Genomic DNA, 19,559 nt, shown 5'->3' with positions numbered 1-19,559 from the left:
ATCCATTATTCGTACTACTCCTCCTCGGCCTTCCTATTTTTTTCTTGTTGCTCTCCTGCTTGATTTGACTCCTGTGATACTCATAAACCATGAAACAAATAAACACAAGGGGAAAGGACAAAACCAAAAGCAGGAGGATATTTGGTAAATCTATGTGGACCTCTCCAGCTGTGCCAGGCAAAGGCACCAGCTGAACCAAGACACGATACCCTGCCTACCCTTTCCACTGTCTCCCCTGCTCGGTTTGTGTGAAAATGAACAGTCTTCAGGTCAGGACCACGACTTCTTGTAAATGTGACCAGCACTCACAGAAATAGGACTGGCAATGGGACTATGGGTTCGTTAAGCACGACTGTCCTAAGTCAGCAGCTAACACTTAGACCTGACAAACCCACAATGCATAGAACAAGAGTAAAAGATTCTTGAGTTTCAGGAGCTACTCTCAGTACTATTTCAGATTTACTCTTATTTGAGGGTGAGTTTTCCAAAGCTCAGCTTATCTAAGTGTAAAATAAATTCTATAATAATATTTAGTTAAAAGAGATCCTGTGAAGTATTTCTAATTGGAATTTGAAATCTCTGGAGGAAAACCACCATGCAGATCTAATAACTGGAACTTCATGGACAGAGTCTCCAGTTGGTTACCAGTGAAGCTACAGATAAGATACTAGGTTAACAGATACAGCAAAAGACCTTTCATAAGAAATGCATGTATCAGCAGATAAACTATTTAATTACTTTATCAGCATGCATTTGTCAAATTTCATTGGGTTTTGTGTATATCCACAGAAACACCTCCAAAAATATCAAAAGAATGCTATTTCTCATATCAGAAAAACAATTTTACTCAGAGAATAAGAAAATTAAACCACTTCTCACAAAGAAAAATGAACTTGTAGGATGATGCAGCTCTGAAACAAATTACATATATTCTACTAATCAATAAAATACAGTTGCCAAGGCAACACTGACATCAGAAAGTGAAATACAGAGGTCCGTCTTACATAAACACATACACATACCAATATGTTATGTGAACTTTTGCAATCTAGCAGTGACTTCAAGGAAAAATATGTTTTTACAAAAGAGCACATATTTTCCCAGGCTTGATAGATTCTTGTGTAAGAGCTTTTATGAGATTTTAGACAAGTTGTATTTTGTTTGGTAGCCTTTGTTCTTTTTCTTGTTCTTTTCTTACAGGAAACAAAGAAATGTTGGGAAAAAATTGCTTTCAATGAAAATTAATTCTTGCTATTAAAGTGACTTAAAACACTGACAACTCAATGGGGGAAGAAACTCTACCAAAGCATTTGAATATTGAACCTGAACATAGTTAAGACTAAAAAGTTTGATTTTGTACATCCTATTTGTATTATATTATGCAGATCTCAAGGGACAAATTCTGAGTACCAAGACTGTAAAAAAAGAAAGGATTTTTTTGCACAGTACTTACAATTCTCATTATATGTGCCTTTAACCTGAAGGCTCAGTTCTGCTGCCTTATTCCACAACGATTATAATCCCACTGAGCTGAGTGCAGCGAATCACAGAGCGAGATGCTATTGAGCATGACTATAGGTGATACCAGCCAGCCCCTTCTAATCTCTGATTTTGTATTTAATTTGAATAGTTCATTAAATTATTTCATAGCTCACTACCAGAGCCTCTCAGTACAAACATAGGTTGCTGGTGCAGGCTGCTTCTTTCACTGTAGCTAAATTAAGCCCAGGTTTCCCAGTGACGTTCACAACTCCTCGCCCCTTTTTGCAAAAACCATGGACAATACCCACTGGTCACAGGATACCACCTCATGGCTCCCTAAATTACTGCTCATGTTTCACCCACCTGCGTGCTCAGCCACCTGGAGCTGGCAGATATTTTCCTAACTTGGATGCCATAGCAACCAGGGCTGAGGAATTAAGGCAGAACTATAGCTGTCTATTGAATTTGCTCTGGAAGCTCGGGTGGGCAATATGAATGTAATATAAATAAATAATATGAAGCGTGAGGGTGTTCACTGCTGCCTTAAAGGTCTGCCAGCATGCTCATTATCAGTACCAGGCTTTCAAGACTATTTTCTGAAAGAGGATTTTTAACCAATTTTTAAAAAATGAACTGGTTTAGCTCGTTCAGCACCCAAGTTCACTGAAAAACTCCAATGAAGATATCCCACTGAGATCTGGGTCAGTCTCCTAATTTTCAGTTTAGTTAAAAAGTGAAGCTAACTCATTATGCAGCTGTCTGAAATGTTCTTGTCATGACAAACTCGTGGTGTTTTTACAAAGAACTGAGAATATGGGATGGTATTTTCAGGTATGTATAAGCAATTACAGTCCAAACAAAATAGTGTCTTCATTCCTCATTGGGTTAAGTGATGAAAAGACTGAATATTATGTGTGATTACCTCTTCTATTAATTTGGATATATACATGAGACATGTTTCTACAGGCCTATGGGGATTTAATGCACTATGTAAGTGCTAAATATTAACATACATCCGTATTTTGAATTCAGTGGCTCAGAAGCACAAGACGAGAGGTTCCCATCATTGCGCCTGTATCTACCACATTTGCTCCTGGTCATCTGTGTGCATATTCCTGCAAACCAAGTTAATACAACAGAGCTGCCCGAGTTAGCCATTAGCCACTGGTGGAGGGATGTGACAAATTAACATCTCCTGAGCAAACAATTTGCTAAATCCTTCTCTGACAAGCAAGGACCCATGCCCTGCTCTAGGTGTACCAGCTGGGACACACAGACACACGAGAGACAGAGGGAAGGAGTAATGCCTGGATTCTATGCTCTGCTGTGCTGAAAAAGAAGATGCAGATGTGCTTTTTGGAGTTGAGGTTTAGGGTGCAGATATGGGGATCCCAGGAACATGGGTGGCACAGAGTAGGTGCAAGCTCCAAATATTTCCCCAAACTAAGCCAGGTGGGACTACGTTGTGACTTTTCAACTGCACGTCAGTGCTTATGGCTGGCAAAGGACTGCCGTTCACAGTTTTCATCCCTGTTCAAACCCTGTGTAACAAGTGCTATAGCAAATAGCACTGCTATTTGCTCCAAAGTCACCCCCAAATGGACAGGTCATTTCATACAGAATAGCTAAGTCCAGCTCTCGTTCCTCCTAGCAGTGCTCCATGAAGATGCTCCAGCCACCAACCCTCCTGCAGGACCACTGGTTCCCATTCACCTTCTGCCCAAATTGTTGGCTGTGTTGGCAGATTTCAAGAACTGAGACAGCCCTAACCAGTGATTTCACAAGACCTCCCATTTCATTTGTAATTCAGTAACTCAGTTTGACCTTTAAGAGACAGCTACCACTGTTTTTACCTGTAGGTGGAAGACCATCTCCACAAAAGTTCCCTCAGTCAATCCTTTGCTTTTGTCTATAATGTCCAGAGATTTAACAGGAGCTTTTACGTTACACAGGATGATTATGTTTTACCAAATCTACTTTACTTCAAAAGCATGAATAAATCAACAAACCAGAGGTAATTAAGGAACAAAACAATGTTAAGGGCTTGATTTAAATACGCAAACCCCAGAACATTCAGGACTCAGCCTCGGCCCATCCTGTCTGTCCCTCTGTGCAAAAATGTTTTTCAAACAGTGAGGGAGCTTAGCTCGTCTGGATGTGTTCAGTGGACGGAAACTGGATTTAATGTAGCTCTCCTGGCTTTTATCTGCTTAAATCAGAATCCTATTATTATTGTGACTTTACAATTACTTAATTAAGGCAATGTCCTAGCCAAAAAAAAAATTGCCTGGGTGGCCTATTATACCCCCATATTTTTTATGAGGTGTCCTTTCTGCTAAGTTCAAGAAATCAAGCTTGATAGCTAGATTTGGGTGGGAGTTTTGCTTGTGAGGATTATGAGTACATTACAAGCAAAGCCTACTTGATGTATACATAATTTTTTACCAAAGGTACAAAACAAGTAGCCATCAACTTAATGCCACTTAATGCTGAAGGCTTTAACGGGTCACATAAAGTCACCCTTTTTATGGGACAGCAAAAATTCATGATTCTAGGTTAGGGTTATAAATGAATAAGTAAAGCACTTATGCATTGCATTCAGTTGGCCCCTACTCCGAACTCATTTAATACATAACAGTTTTACTGTTGCTGCATGTCCTGCACAGACATTCAGTGGGAGGTTTTATAATGTTCCACAGCCTACAACGGCCCCTTCTTTTTTTAAAATCTAATTTTCTGTTTTTAACAATATCTGATAAAAAAACAAGAGGCAGCTGCTACCACCCAGCCTATGCTTGTCATGTTCTATATTGCAAAATACAAAAAAAGACAAAATGTATTAAAAAGTGGGATAATGTGCAATGTGTGTAAAATATGTTCTGAGATGTTTTACCTGAAACAAGTAGCACACTCACGAAGGCACCTTTGTGGTGGCCACATGCAGGATGTTTCCAGGTAGGGAAGAGACCTTAGAGATGACGTATAAAAACGCAGGGTCGGTATGGGCAGAAGCCAAAATGGCTGGAGCCTGAGCACACCATCCTACAAATCCTTACAGAATAGGAAGGGTCAGGGGCTGGCAGTCCCCAGATGTGCTCCAAATGACCAGGAGAATGCAGTCCATTGGACGAAAAAACAAGTTTGCATCAGCTTAGACCACTTTTTTCCCCTCCTGCCCAAATGTAAGATTAAAAGGAAGACACTGGACTGGATCTGTTTACCAGCATTATCTCACTAAAAGTTGCCTCAGTGAGGAAGACAGTCCCCCCCCCCCAAGGACCCCATGATAAAGGCAGATCATCTAAAAAACTCACCAGGGCATTAGATTTGCTCTGTGCCATAGGGCAGCTTAGTGGCATACAGAAGGAAAAGAACTGGTACCTTCACCCGAAACCCATGGCACTACCCTCTTCCCTCTTAAATTAGATCTACCAAAGAGCAGGAAAGGCACAAACTCAATTAGTAAGGGCAAAACCTGCTACCCCTCTGGGAAAGTCCCAACAAGAAACCATTCTGTGGGCCGATAAACCAAACATGTAGTGGCTGAAAATGAGGTTAAAAAAATAAATTAGAAAAGGTTATGATTAATCTAAGTTCCTGTAAACTTCTAATCACAGGTCAACACATGAGTAACAGAGATTTCTGATAGCCATAAGCACTGGCTCAACAAATAGACATAGAAAATAAGTGCGCATCAAGGCAGCATGACGAGCAGTGAAGCCAAAGAACCGTAGTGGGCTGAATGACACCGCAGGGCAATACTACAGGATGCTGTTCAGAAAGGAGGTGATGCTGGGTTTATTCTTGGGATACTGTTTAAGCACAGTGCTTAATAGCTCCCACCAATGTGACAAAAATACTTGATAAATATGTGAAGCTTCCTCAGAAGCTGGGGTAAAGTAGATCTTTCTTTCCTTCTTTCCTTCTTTCTTTCCTTCTTTCCTTCTTTCCTTCTTTCCTTCTTTCCTTCTTTCCTTCTTTCCTTCTTTCTTTCCTTTTTCTTTCCTTCTTTCTTTCCTTCTTTCTTTCCTTCCTTCCTTCCTTCCTTCCTTCCTTCCTTCCTTCCTTCCTTCCTTCCTTCCTTCCTTCCTTCCTTCCTTCCTTCCTTCCTTCCTTCCTTCCTTCCTTCCTTCCTTCCTTCCTTCCTTCCTTCCTTCCTTCCTTCCTTCCTTCCTTCCTTCCTTCCTTCCTTCCTTCCTTCCTTCCTTCCTTCCTTCCTTCCTTCCTTCCTTCCTTCCTTCCTTCCTTCCTTCCTTCCTTCCTTCCTTCCTTCCTTCCTTCCTTCCTTCCTTCCTTCCTTCCTTCCTTCCTTCCTTCCTTCCTTTCCCACTCTGTCAATTAAGAATGTCTTGACTGTACTAAGTGATTATGTCTGGGAAACTAGATGTGATGGGAGAGACACAATATTTTTCCCTTTCTGCATGTTTGTTACATGACCCTGCACTGGACTTGGCATTGTTAGCATTAGTAGAGGACCCTGTGAAGAGTCTGAAGGGTACAAAAAAAAGTAGTATTGTCAATTGAAAAATCCATTTTCTCCCATTTTTGTTAAACCTCAACACAGTAGCAGTGTATAGGCTAGGACACATATGTCTCCACTCTTGTTTCATCATATGAAAATGTTGGCACTGATTCCCTGCAACATGAAAGCAAATGTCTGTAGATATGCCTGGTATATAACAAGTGACTGTCATGCCATGATATGAGACTAATTGATTTGAAGGCAAACACCTAGACAGACAGGCAGGCAGAGCACACACAAAAATAACAGTAAGGTAAAGGGAAAATACTGATGTACAACATATCCTGGTTGTCTCTACTGCATTTGACAAGCTCTTTATTCTTTATAAACAAAGAAACACCAGGAATTGTGGCTATTTTAGCAACAAACGTCAGAAGAAAACTGTATCATCATCTTAGCATACAGACCTTGTGCCAAAGTGGGATGAGTTATTTCAGCAAGCCCTGCACACTGAAAACAGACTTTTCCCCCAGACTTTTCATAAATTCTTTCCTGTCTTTTCAATAATAGTGCCAAGCCAATGGCAGGCTACCGAGACCTGTACCCATTTCTGTCCATTCTGTTTCAGACCTCTGTAAATCATAATTTCCAAAATGTGCCTGGCACTAGTGGAAGCAGAACCTGCAACTTTCAGCTCACTGAGACTCAGAAGAAAGAAGCAAACCTCTGACTGTGTGTAGTAGCAAAAGCAGCAACAGGACATACCGGACTGCCCAGCACAGTCTGGTCCCCTCAAAAGGTGCCAACAACCCTAACCAGAACAGGATGTTGGGATAATGTAAAGAATTCACTTTTTTTTCCCCGCCCCGGTTGTCCCCGCCATCAGTCACCGTGCCCCCTCCCCCTAAATAAATGAAATCAATCAGCAGGGATTTCTGTAAAATACATAAAACAGTCATCTTCCAGACTCTACCAGAAGATAAATGGTTCCAGACATTGGACTGCAGCCATTTTCCCACAAATGCTACAGTGTTTTGTCATCCATATTGGGCCATAACAGTGAGTGGGTTTTGTTTTGTTGGTTCCCCCCCCCCCAGTCAGCAGCCAATGCTTCTGCTTCTAACTCGTACATTAAAACCACTACAACAAGAGTAATTTTTCTGTACAATTCATAATAGAAGAGTTTCATTCCCAATAATACAGTCTGGGGTCTTGTACAGGACTTTGACACTTCTCTGCTACAGCTAATATCACCTTATCACTCCCAGCTGGAGTTTCACAAACCTTTTTGGGATCAAAGCATATTGCCCCAAATACAAGCCACTGAACTGAAACATGCATGAAACTATGAGCAGCACAAACCTTATCTAAGAACCTGCTAACAAGAAATAATAGGATTGCTTACAATATCTCATGACAGATTTTGTGCTAGTTTCAAAGAAGGATACAAATATATGACAAAAGATGCATCACAATATGAGTTTACAATTAATTTTAACGTATTTTAAAGCAAGTCCTTAATGATCTGTTAACATAAAATGCACTTTGGAAAGAACCATGGGGCTTTTTCATCATTAAGAAATGTGCAACCATATTCTATCCTTAATTAAATCAGGAGTAATTTTATTAACTGCAGTAGACTTAAACCTGACTTACAGCAGTGTAAGCGAGGGTAAGATTTAGCCCCGGGGTGTTTATACACTGTAGTTCCAGTTAGTTTAGATCTATTTGGGTGGGAACTCCTTTCCCCTTTCCAGAAAAAATATTCTTGCCTACCCTTTTTCACCTCACAACTGGGGCCAAAGCAGTCTTTTCTTCTAAGATATTTTTCAGAAAGGTTATGAACAAATCTTATCCTCGTCAGGAGATGACCTTATTAAACAAAACCACCCTCCAAAGTGATGGACACCAGCAGTTTTAAAGTTTGTTTACAAGTTTTGAAACAAGCCACCTCAAACAGATAAGCTTATTTACATCTTAAAAATAAATAACAAACTTTAAGTAAAAGCTATTTTTTAAAGGAGCTACTTAAGTCTGTTTTCAAAGCTGAAAAGCCCTTCCGAACAGTACTAGCTGCTGTATTAAACATCCCTGCTACAGTATAGAAACTTACTGTCCACAGATATCCTTGGGCTTCACTGTACCTTTGAACCAAAATCACTTTCTTCTGTACTTCATTTTCTGCTCGCTTGAAATCTGATTCCCAGTTTCTGACAGATGGCTCCTCTGTCACCAAGTGCTGTTTCCGCCTCCTTATCGCTGCCAGCTAATACTTCCACGATGCTTAGCTGTTGTCTGCGGAGCTGTGCTCTACATCATTTCTACCCTGATCAATGCTCTGCTTGGTTTTAGGTTGGTTTCTAGTCCCGCCTCCTGCTCTTGAAGAAACGAAAACTCACAGCTGGATTTTCTATAAATCATCCCTTTTAACAGTGGCTGAGCAAGTATGGCAAATACTACAGCTAAGACCTGCTGCTCTATTTGAAACTTCAAAAACAATTCCTCGTCTTAATGATGCACACATGAAAGTTAATCATGTACTAAAATCACTAATACTGAAAAATAGTGGCCAGATAATTGTGACCTTCAGGGCTTAGAAGCTGATTAATGTAATACAAAACTCCTCTCTGTTCCACAGGGGGAATATGGTAAAACATACTGCCTCAGTGAACTGCTTTATATAATGTTTCGCTTTGAACAGGAGCTTGTCATTCTTACAAAGATAAATTTACATTTGCAATACGGAGGTTTTTGACAGACTAACCCAGCATACATACTGTTTAGGCTAGCAGCCCTAAGCTTGAAAGAGCCTTTACCATCATAGCAGCTCTTTTGAAGTGTGGGCAGGAAATATTTTTATTTTCTGCACAGCACTGAATGCACTACACAGTGTTGAACTCATTATCATGTTTAACAAAGCGTGGAGTATAAAAGCAAGGTGGTACCATAAAACCAGCGCTACGAACTTTGTTCCCATGAGCAGAGCAAAACAGAGCCGAGTTTCTGTAAACTGTAAATTGTTTCAATCCTCCACCCTCCAGATCTTCTTAAGCAACTGTGCTGTGGGAATTAAAAATGACTGGGCAAATCTGGATATAGTCTGAATGGGATGCAAAATCCTGGGGTTCTTGGGTTTTTTTAAGGTGAGAGCCGCACCCCAGCTGAAAGTGTTGGCAGGGCTTTTTTCCTTCTGACTGACGGTTAAAGCTGTTGCCTTCTTCACTAACAGCTGGTGACGTCCCGGTGGCACACAGGGCCGCCCAACCACTGCCCATGGCTGGTTCAGCTGGGGACCGCTGAAGAGCAGCCAAGCTCAATCAAGGACTCCTCAGGTTTTAACAGCAGCTCAGGGAAGGGTGCAAGAGCTGGAGCGGCTTTTCCCCAGGTGTGCCGCTCGGCTCCCAGGAAGCAGGGACCTGGGGGCTTCCCTGGCCAGCTGCTGGAGCTGGACAACTCCATCACTAGTCTTGTATGAGTGGATCTCACCCTTTTTTGAAGTCTCTTCGGCCCAACCCTAAAGCATTCCAAAAACGTAGTGGAAAAACATGAAAAAAAGCACTTCTGTCTACTTACACTGACTCTCTAACGACTTCATTACACACCCTGCCATTCTCACAAGTTCAGTTTTTCCATACGATAGATGACTTCACGAGCCCTGTCAGATCCCATTTAATCTTTTTTTTTTTTTTTAAGCTAAAGAATCTAATCTGTTTCGTGCCAGGGTGGTCAGCCCATCCTTGTACATACTACTGCTCCCACAAATGGGCCGTTAGCCCTTTAGTTCACATGGTAGAAGCTGATGTTACAGTACCCCAGCTCAAGCCCTCCTCCCAGCCTGTGACTGCTATTTGTGGAAATAGGAAATATTTCCATTTTCTTCGCTTACAATTCTGCAGACAGTAACTGAGGACAGTCAGTTGCCATCCTGCAATCTGACAGCTCTCCTCAACCTCCGCATGAGTGGCCTGCACACAAGAATTTGAAAAAAAACTACACCAGACAAATTTCCAAATGGTTACTAGCCAGGTAGCCTAGAAGAAAGCAGTATGGATTAAGTAGCCAGGAGTGCTCTGACCTGAGGGCAGCACCGCTCTGATGCAGCTACTACTCTTTTAATCAGCAGCCATAAGACATAGGTCCTGGGCCCCCATCCAAGCAGCTATGACTCAGATTTGAAGTGCTGCAATGACAGTGCTCTCCTATGGATGCACTGGTTGATCAGTGCCAGTTACTTGATGATGGAGAGTGAAACGAGCACGGGAGAAGCACCATCCCTGTAGTTGATTCAAATATGTAATGGCAAACACAGTTAATCTGCTTTCCAGGTGCTGCTGCCAATTCAATACTTATCAGCTGTCAAAAAAACCCACAACTGATTAAAATTGCTTGCTTGACCTTTAAAATGTACTTGAAAATCCATGAGACCAATCAGTGGTACATACCCATTTGAATAATAACAGAATTTTGAATCTCTAGCAAAAGCTGTAAGAGAATATTAAAGGCTCAATACCACAGTATGACATGCATTAGATAAAGCCAGAATGGGAATCTTCCAAGGACTTTTACAGAGCATTTTGTCTACTGCCTGGAGTAATATTTATGGCACACAGGGCAAGATTTGTTCTTTCTCTGTCCTGAGGCTGTTGATCATCTGAATAACAAGAAAAAAAAAACCTTGCTGCAGGTGAAAAGAGATGTATTTACTCTACATCGTCCTCCATATGCTTTGGTTCCAGGCAGTGCACTGCATTCCTTAGGGATGAATGGGAAGATCTGCTCCCACCAATAGTGAGCATTCAGTTCACAGGCTCAGACTAGAGGAAATCCACAATCAATAAAACAGCAAAATGTGGTAGCATAGATCTTGGTTTATCAGGACTGTTTTCCTCTGCAAATCTTCTACCAGGCCACACTACATGCTAATTGTGAACACAGCCCTACAGTAGCCCAGTATGGCTGAACACAAGATGGCTACGGAATGAGCTCATGTCCTGGGAGCCAAATCATCTGCACTGCTTATCTGCAAGCTATTTGCTGGTTCTCTCTGTCTCTGCTTTGGACCACTCCAACTAACCGCCTAAGCAGTGTGAACATGAGTCAGTCTATGTGCCCCAGTCGTGGGACCCCTGACCCTTCTTGGTGTGGTAATATAGATGTTGCCCTAGGGATGAAGGACAGTTCCTCCTGTCACTGTTCTGCAGATACCGCAGCCCTCACTTACACCTTACCTGGAAATAGTCGTGAGATCTGCTGAGACTGGATACCAGATCTGACTGCCATAAAAAATCTGAGAGTACTTCCCAAACTATGACTCCATAGGTCATATACAAGAGGTCATGTGTTGCTAATTAGTTTCGTTATCATTTTTAAAAAAAAGCTTAGGAAATGCCATATGAAGTGAAAGACTTGGAGACCTACAGATTTATTCAATTGGTAGGATGTTCCCTTGCCCAGGTGTTCAACAGGCAAGAAAGCTCTGTTGGGGAAGACCTTAGGGTGCCATACAGATCTTCATTTGGACCTTCTGGCCTGTAGCCTCCCCCTCTGCTGACACTTGGGGAATCACCAGAAGAAACATAAGCAAACATTTTGGTGGGTGGATTTTTGCCAGAGAAAGACCTTTCACCTTGATGTAAAACCTCCTTTGCAAGGCGCTAAGACTCCATCCAAGGACCTTCAGCACTCACAGACCCTGTGATGAAAGTATGGCAGAGGGAGCAACAGCAGAGCTTGAGGAGCTCTGGTGAAAGTCTGCCCTGCCTTGTCCTTAAAAAAGCTGCTTCATAAAATCACAGAGCCCTGGAGTAATTCAGGTTAGAAAGGTCCCCAGGAGGTCTCAAATCCAACAGCTCCTTTGGTCTTTGGCCCTGCCGAAACACTGAGTTCACAAATAGTTTCAGCTCCCACAGCTGCACTGAGGGGAAGGAGGAGGAATAAATTACTTGCCATTTTCCCTCAGCAAGTTGTAAATAGAAAAGATCAACCTTCTTAATGCAACCAGAATGGCTATGCCTGCCTGGCCCTGGACTCTTTTCAGGAGTTGAACAAATTTAGTATGTCAAACTTTCTACCATGAGGCTGTTGGTAGAAAAGTTTTAATAGTTTAAAGGCACACTGACTGCAGTGTATTTCCTTATAATGTGGTAAACAGAATTATTAAAAATCTTATATTTTGCATCTTGAAACTCTTAAGATACTCAAGAACACATTATTTCTTCTTACTGTCAGAGTTTGCTTTGCTAAGACAGCATGCAGGAGCTGCTAGATATATTTGGAAACACTTTGAACCCCCTGAGAAGCAGCAGCAGATCTGAGGACACTGCTGGAAGGATGAGCAAGATGAAGATGCTCATCTGTGAAGATAAGTACTTGTGTCTCCTAACATCTCTTCCCCCCTGCTGCTCTGCAGCCTTGCTCCTCTGGTGGTCATGATTTTTATTTTCAGCTGAAACTTAGTCACAAGTGGGCTACACTGTCCTCCAGCTCAAAGGCTGTTTTCCCCTCATCAGTGTTTACCGTCCACTTGCAGGCAATGAGAGCAGCCTTGTTCTGCCTGCAGACAGGAAACTAAAACACAGCCACTGTTTCAGTCTTCTTTGATAAAATAAGCCATTTCCCCTCTAACAGCTTTTCTGAATTCACCAATGCAAGCTGAACGGGGGCTGGATGGTGGGGAACAAGAACTGAGCGCAGTATTGCAGATAGGGCCACATGCGCCGTGTACTCACCTCTCCTGTGGAAATACATTGCCTTACCGAGCCAACGGCCGGGCTGCCTTGCCAGGCCACGTTTTGGGAGCGACTTGCAATTGTTCTCCAGTCTGCAAACACTTTCAAGCCTTTGATCTACTCCTTCACTCCCAACTGCCAGCCTCCCAGATTATGCCAGCATTTCCTGCTGCTATCCTCTAATCATGGTACCAGGCCACTGATAACCATCGTACAACTGCAAACAGAGCTGCCCACAGAGGCACGGCACATGGAGCCAGTGCCCCACCACTTGCCGCTTCCCTTTCATCCTGTTTTATTATCGCACGCCCTGTGCTAACCCTGGCAGACTCTGGAAGGTTTTATTTTGTGCTACTAGGACCAGACAAACCCCATCTTCAGGTTTCCCCTACAAACATACTCATATTTTTTTCCTAAAGACTATGAAATTTCTAAAAGTTACAGAGAGGAGGGAACATAAAGTGCAGGGTAACATGGATATGCTTTCAGCAAAAAAGACAAGGAGAAAGGAAAATAATAGCCAGGTTATTACTATTTGAAACTCTGCATCAGAATGGATATTTCAAGGCAAAATCAAAAGAAAAAAGTGACTTGAAAACTTCCCATCTAAAGCAGAAAATCGTTACGATAATATGTTGAGTGGGAATTTTTTTCTCAGGCAGTTTTCATGCAGCAGATACTCTTACCTGATTGCCATTTCCCAAAGGGATCCTGAACTATTTGTCATTCATTTACTATTGCAGTGGTTATGTAAAGTAGGACAGTTGTACTATCTCCACCTGATGAGAAAGCCAAACTTTTGCATTTTAATATAAAACACATTCTTTGAAAGACACAAATATGTATTACCTAACTTATTTTTTCAGCAAAACCTCTCTCTTTTTTACTTGGTACTCCCTTAGATTTTCATAGTGTTTCTCCTGCTGGAAAACCTCTGGAGCTTACATGGCATATCTCTGTGTCACACGTGTTCCCTTTAATAGCCAATATAAATGTTTTTCAACTCTAAACTCTACAGCTTGAGTCTCACTTATGAAAGTCAAGCAGCACCTCTCTGCTTTACTCATCACGCGACCAAACAACTGCTGATCTACCCACTTGCCTTGCTGCAAAGCAGGGGCTCCCAGAACCCAGTCCAAAGCAGTTTGCTTTGGTTTGATGAAAGTGGGTGATAAATCCCATCCTGATTCCCAAGTCTTCAGAAAGCTCTGTTCCTTGGTATTTTTCCGTTCTCACGGACCAGCAGTGCCATGCTCGATTCAGTGGCAACTCCTCCTTGCCTCTCTGCTCCCGCAGGCTGGGACCTGGGAGAGCGTGGCCATACACTCCTGATAAATTATCCTGTGGGACAATGCATCTCCAGGGGCCTGAAAATGGCACTTACTGCACTTCAATGACTGGAGCTCTGTTAACATGAGGTTCAGTTCATGCATGGCAGAAGCACGGTATTTCATTAGTTTGTTCGAATGCTTCAAAGAGCTCAGAAATAAAAATTCTTGGAATTGCTGCATGAGTCAAACTTTTTAAAAAGTTTGTATTAAAATGTGAATTACTGGCCTGCTTCAGGGGAGGAAAATAAAAATCTTGTTTTCAGCAAAAAGTTAATTGGGTGTCCTGAAAATCAGTAATTAAAAACACCACTAACAGACAATAATCATCTGGAGTGCTAATTTCCTTCTGTACATAAAAGGCTTAAAAAGGACAGCGTAAGAGAGAAAAGTTCAGCATCAGCATTTGCCTCAAGATCCAGTGCACCCAGGGACTGGCTCAGGATCCCTCCTGCAGGGAAATGACAGCTACAAAAGTTATTTTTGTTGCTGCAAAGAAAAGTTGGATTTCTGAAGCTATATGCCTGCACGGTTTAAAATTATCTCAGTCACAAGCAAACCTGAAATGTCATCCTGAGGGACATCATCACAATTGCTATCAACCCCCATGCACATGTCAGAGAGAGGTGCCACCACCCTGGGCAGAAAACGTAGCTGCTATTTGTAGTGCAACAACACAAGACTGGAAGCAAAGAACATGGTTTCCAAATTAAACAGCGGGAGTAATTTCTGCCGACAGGATGTAATTGCTCCTCTTGTAAAAGAGCTGTGGAACACTTAATGGTTTCGAGCACTAATACCTATGGAAACAGAGCCTTCCCCAAATACCCAGCCAAGTACTAGCTTACTGTTGGCTTGGAGTGCAGTAAAAGGCCAAGAACACATCCTGTACTGCCTAAAATCTTCAAGGGCCACTTTCCAAATACTGCTCTAGCTGGACTGGTGAAGTTCCTGAAATCAGGTACAATTGCTGCCCAGGGTGAAATTTCTTCCATCTCTCACCGGAGCTGTAGTTAACGCACTGCCTGTGCCACAGCCCTATGTATAGGTTTTCCACCACCATAATCTCAATGCCAGGTCTGTGGCCATTTCAGGTAATTTATCTGACAAGACTAACGTGTTGCCAAACACCCTGTTTATGAGCAGGGAGGATCTGAAACTACATAAATATATCAAGGTAAATGCAGTAGGATATATGGCATCTCAAAGTTGACATGCTTCTGATATTAATTTTCTTAAGGTCTAACCAAAATACATTTCTAGACCAGAAATAAGCAGCAGCATTTAAATGCAGAAATGTTTTAATTATGGCCAGAATGCTCCCAGCATCCGAAAGCCTCCTGGAAAAAAGCACGTTACTTGAAGTTTGCCAGGCCTTAAATACCCTATGGCAACTCAACTCTTACATTTGTATGCAAAAATTCATAATCTTACTTATGAAAACAGTCGAGCACAATTATCCACAAAGCAACTCTCCTGTTGCAAGATTTTTACTAGATATACTAGTGCAGCCTAGAGCTTGGGAAGAAAAAAGTGTCCAGCACCTCTTCTTTCATTTCTACCAAAAATATAAAGTTTTCACAGCACATCCATAAGACCTAAGACCTAAGCCTCTAGCCTCCTGCAACAAAACCAACTCCAAACAAGGCTTACCTCATCTATTGCAGATTATATTGGATTTCCCAGAGATTTTAAAGCAGGATTCATTAAAATAAAGAAAGGCTCTACTTATCACAAAGATTGTCTCTAAGCAACAGGAAAAGACGAAGTTTTTCTGCACAGCCCTGTCCCAAACATCAGCAGAAAAAAATGCTTACATGCTGACAATTCATCTGAAGAACGGCTCTGGAGCCTAACAGGCCGTAATCAAGACATCAGAGGTTTATTTTGAACAAGCACTTAGGGAATGGACATGAATTCTCGGTATCAGCATTGCCAGTCAGTATGTGATTCTCCCGTCCTCACACCGATGGAAGAGAAAGCAAATTAGTTTGGTTTGTAACTATTGCAGAGCATAAAATTTCTTTTTTAAAAACATAAATACTCTTTTCGAGCAAAATTCAGCATGCTTGAGGTGTGAAACGTTGTCTCCCTGACCTTTCAGAAACCCAAAGAACTAATGTTTGCTTTTTTGGTAAATTAGGATATTGACAAATTTGTTTTCTTTCACCACACACATGCACAAAAATCTTTACTAATCATATTTCTATCACCATAGTCCTCCAGATCTTTCAGCACGCTTTAGAGAGGATGAAAAAATGAAAGAAAAACAAAAACTGGCAGCACATTAGGCAGCTGTGGGCAAAGAAAATGATGGATTCTCCCAAAGTCATTTCCTGCAAAGTGAGATTTGCTGTAAGGATCTTGATTATGTATGTCAGTGCTGGGAAGCTACCCGACACGTGAGACTATCATTTACAGCCGATGCAGCCAAGACAGAGGCCACTACTGGGTTTTAGAAATGAAAAGCCTGAGTACTAGAGAACCGAGAGAGAAGCTATTTTTCAAAAGAGTCAGAAACAGTGAGATTTTATTTAATTTACATCGCTCTACTACCTCCTAAGATGGTCCCAATTAGACATATTTTTGTGTACCAAAAGCATATGATGCCACACTCAGCCTTGTCCTCCTCTAACTCTCTTGGCAAAAGCAACAAAGACTTCCTAGCACAAAAAGGCCACACTGTGGTTTTGTTTTCAAACATCGCTTCTAGGAAAAACGACAGGGAAAAAAACCCTCTGCAGATATTCTGTACCCAAGGACAAAGCTGAATGGTTCCATGTGAATCATCTTCAACCTTCACAGGCTTGGCATTTGTGGTATGAACTCAGAAAAGTCATTACCAGTAATTTTATGATTTCAAGTGTTTGTAACACATGAGAAATAAGTGCTTTCAAAATGAGAAGTCAGATCCTAACCACTTCAGGGACACTTACAGATCACCTTCCTACAACTTCAACCTAAAATCATTTCACCATGTTTAAAAAATACTTTCAGATGCTCTAAGTAAAGCAAGGCATCCAACATCTGACTTGAGAAAGAGGTTTTCAAACAAAAATGAAATGCTACAAGAAGTGGAACATGATGAAGGAGGTGATACGCTTCCTTCTTGTTCACTCGAAGGATTGCCTGTTTTGTTGGATTAATCCAAAGTGAGCCTGCAGTCCAGTCAGATCTTTTCTCTCTGCTTTACTACAGCCAAGCAAAAACAAGGACAAGGAAAGGTATCATGTGTGCAACCATTTCCCAGGGAAGTTTTTCTTCATTTTCAGTAATCTAAAGGATTTATTTCATGGTCAAAGAAATGGTCATTCCTTTGTTCTTACTGACATACGGGAGCACCTGGTCTGAACTCTGATGAAGAATCTATCTATAAACATCATTTTTATTTGCTATATTTTAAAGACTGCTGTAACAAACCAGTCTGAATAGAGAAGCTAAAACCAGAAAGAAAATACAAGAATCAGGGCGTCTTTCAAGCACCTGTTTAGCTTTAGAAGCGACGAAGCAGGCTTATAAATCTAAACGCTGTGATGGTCTCGGCAGTACCAGCAACCTGGCATGTCTCCCTTCTCCCTTCCCAGCAGGACTATTAGACAGTGCCATGGAAGAGACATGATGTTCTTTGAGACTACACTAACCCAATTATCAAACAAAATTAAGGGTCAGGAATTCTATGAGCACACAAATAAATAAGCCTGATTCACAATGGATTTCCACGCAGCTTTTTCCATACACGTAATCTCTCTCCAATGTCAATATTTTAGTTTCTTGTACTGTGTGAAGCTGCACAATAACAGCCTTTCTATTAGAAGGAGTGTTAAAAGTTTCTCCTCAATGCAGGCACATCTATTGACACAAACCCTAGAGGCACTGGTTGTGAAATCTTCGCACTGCTGTCAAATTAAGCTGAAATCAGGCTCCAGATTTACTGAGGGTGTGAGCGGAGACAACGCATAGAGAGGGAATGTTTGCATAAGCCTTGTTTCCATAGGGAGCTGGGGAAAACATCTTCTGATTAAAAGAAAAATAGTTTTCCGTAGATTTATGTAGTGGCTGGGAAGTCCTGCAGCTCTGGCCGTTGCCCGCTAGAGGCCGTGAAGCCCTTATGCCTGCCCTGGCCCTGGCTGTCCAAACCCAGTGAAAAGGAAATGAGGAATGGGAAACACCAAAAATGAGAACTGTTTTCTTCCAGCATTAAAATCTTAAAATCTTGATCGTGGAGGAAGGCTCCCCAGCCCTGGCAGGCTGGTGGGAGCGGCAGGACCTGCTGTGGGCAGCCCGTTCTGCTCACCTGCAACTGGAAACATGGGAGGAGGAGGAGGAGGTGGATGATGATGAGAAGGATGATGAGGATGAGGAGTGTGCAATGCAGCTGGCTGGAGGAAAGCTACTCCTCCGTGACAAGCCGAAAGTAAACAATGAGTAGTCAAACATAATGGGACACACTTAAAATCAATTCTTCCTTTTGAACATCACTCATCAGAGCCTGGCAAGCTGCAGCAGTCAACAGAAAGGATGTCAAGTGCGAGCGGGATTTGACAAGTGGTGTTTGCTGGAGAACTACAGCAACAAACACACGTGCACAGAAAAACCATGGTGAAGGCTGGTGTGTGGGGAAGAAACCTGAGGATGTTTCCCAGTATGCCGAGAAACACATAGGGTGTGTTGTATAAGCAAATAAGCAATACTAGCAGAAACTCAGTTCCTCCAATTTTATCTGAGTTGAAACTGGGGTTTGCTGGGTTATTCAGAGAACATATCGCACCCCTGTGTGAAAGACACTGTCAAATCTGCAAAAATTTGGAGAGTAGACTTGCACAGAGCTGTGCTCCAAGGGAGAACATTAAACACTGACTTCTACAGGAAGCAAAGGAACATGGCACCTAGGGCTAAATATCAGAGTTAAATGTCTTTTTTTTAAAACTTAATTTGTTATAGGTTATCTAGAAACCTGCAAAGGATGAATGTAGATCAGATTATTCCTTGCAGTTATTGATTGCCCTGCTTTCTACAATGTTGAATTTCACCTGCATTGTGTTGTTCACATACCTAGTTTTAACTGTGTCCTGTTTAAGTCCCTTTATCTTCTGCTGTCTGGATTAATTAATTGTGTGTCTTCTGCAACCTCTGACATGTTTTCCATACTTTTGCCATAGATCATTAAACAGCACAACTACATCACATGATTCCTAAACTGAAATTTCAGGGCAGCCCAATAAAAACCAATGTCCTTAGTGAAAATGTATATTTATTCCTCTACCTTGTATTGCCCTCAAGTAGCTGGCAACCCTGTGGTCATATATTCTATTAAGATTTGGGGACTGTGGGTTTAAGTCCCTTCTGGTTGGTGGGCAGATACCTGAAAGCATTAAGGTATTATGCAAAATGAGAGTGTCACTTTGTCCTTTGACAGCTGTTTTTCATTAAACTAGTGATCAGGCAGTCTGCACCCAAATACACAGCTTGTGCAGTTCAGTAAGAAAAAGGATTTTGGCTTTTGCATTTCACAAGTGTACTTAGTGGTAGATGTTGATAAGTACCTAGGTGCAGGAGAGA

The 19,559-nt window shown here is 41.7% G+C and overlaps 1 protein-coding gene across 10 annotated transcripts in view; it reads right to left on the bottom strand.

Moving 5' to 3' along the window:
* Positions 1 to 19,559, bottom strand: part of STARD13 (StAR related lipid transfer domain containing 13) — a 308,987-nt gene that overhangs the window by 70,473 nt on the left and 218,955 nt on the right. Inside the window, exon 1 of one of the 10 annotated variants that reach the window (XM_064441036.1) lies at positions 8,058 to 8,290. The exons of the other annotated variants lie outside the window; for them this stretch is intronic. The gene's annotated coding sequence lies outside the window, so the exon portion shown is untranslated. Of the gene's footprint in view, positions 1 to 8,057; positions 8,291 to 19,559 lie in introns of those variants that run through there. 10 annotated transcript variants of the gene reach the window in all.

This window comes from Phalacrocorax carbo, chromosome 1, assembly GCF_963921805.1.
Source record: "Phalacrocorax carbo chromosome 1, bPhaCar2.1, whole genome shotgun sequence".
Lineage (NCBI taxonomy): Eukaryota > Metazoa > Chordata > Aves > Suliformes > Phalacrocoracidae > Phalacrocorax > Phalacrocorax carbo.
This window is presented reverse-complemented; position numbering and strand designations above follow the sequence as displayed.